Source organism: Bison bison, unplaced genomic scaffold (assembly GCF_000754665.1).
Source record: "Bison bison bison isolate TAMUID 2011002044 unplaced genomic scaffold, Bison_UMD1.0 scf7180017864533, whole genome shotgun sequence".
In the NCBI taxonomy this organism is placed as follows: Eukaryota; Metazoa; Chordata; class Mammalia; order Artiodactyla; family Bovidae; genus Bison; species Bison bison.
Window position 1 is genome coordinate 11,522,627 of NW_011495082.1, and position 899 is coordinate 11,523,525.

Here is an 899-nt window from a genome sequence, read left to right on the forward strand (position 1 = left end):
ATAATAGTGGGAGACTTTAATACCCCACTCACACCTATGGATAGATCAACTAAACAGAAAATTAACAAGGAAACACAAACTTTAAACGATACAATAGACCAGTTAGACCTAATTGCTATCTATAGGACATTTCATCCCAAAACAATGAATTTCACCTTTTTCTCAAGCGCACATGGAACCTTCTCCAGGATAGATCACATCCTGGGCAATAAATCTAGCCTTGGTAAATTAAAAAAAAATAGAAATCATTCCAAGCATCTTTTCTGACCACAATGCAGTAAGATTAGATCTCAATTACAGGAAAAAACCTATTAAAAATTCCAACATATGGAGGCTGAACAACACGCTGCTGAATAACCAACAAATCACAGAAGAAATCAAAAATAAATCAAAATTTGATAGAAATGAATGAAAATGAAAACACAACAACCCAAAACCTGTGGGGCACTGTAAAAGCAGTCCTAAGGGGAAAGTTCATAGCAATACAGGTATACCTTAAGAAACAAGAAAAAAGTCAAATAAATAACCTAACTCTACACCTAAAGCAACTAGAAAAGGAAGAAATGAAGAACCCCAGGGTTAGTAGAAGGAAAGAAATCTTAAAAATTAGAGCAGAAATAAATGCAAAAGAAACAAAAGAGACAATAGCAAAAATCAACAAAGCCAAAAGCTGGTTCTTTGAAAGGATAAATAAAATTGACAAACCATTAGCCAGACTCATCAAGAAACAAAGGGAGAAAAATCAAATAAATAAAATTAGAAATGAAAATGGAGAGATACACAACAGACAACACAGAAATACAAAGGATCATAAGAGACTACTATCAACGATTATATGCCAATAAAATGGACAATGTGGAAGAAATGGAAAAATTCTTAGAAAAGTACAACTTTCCAAA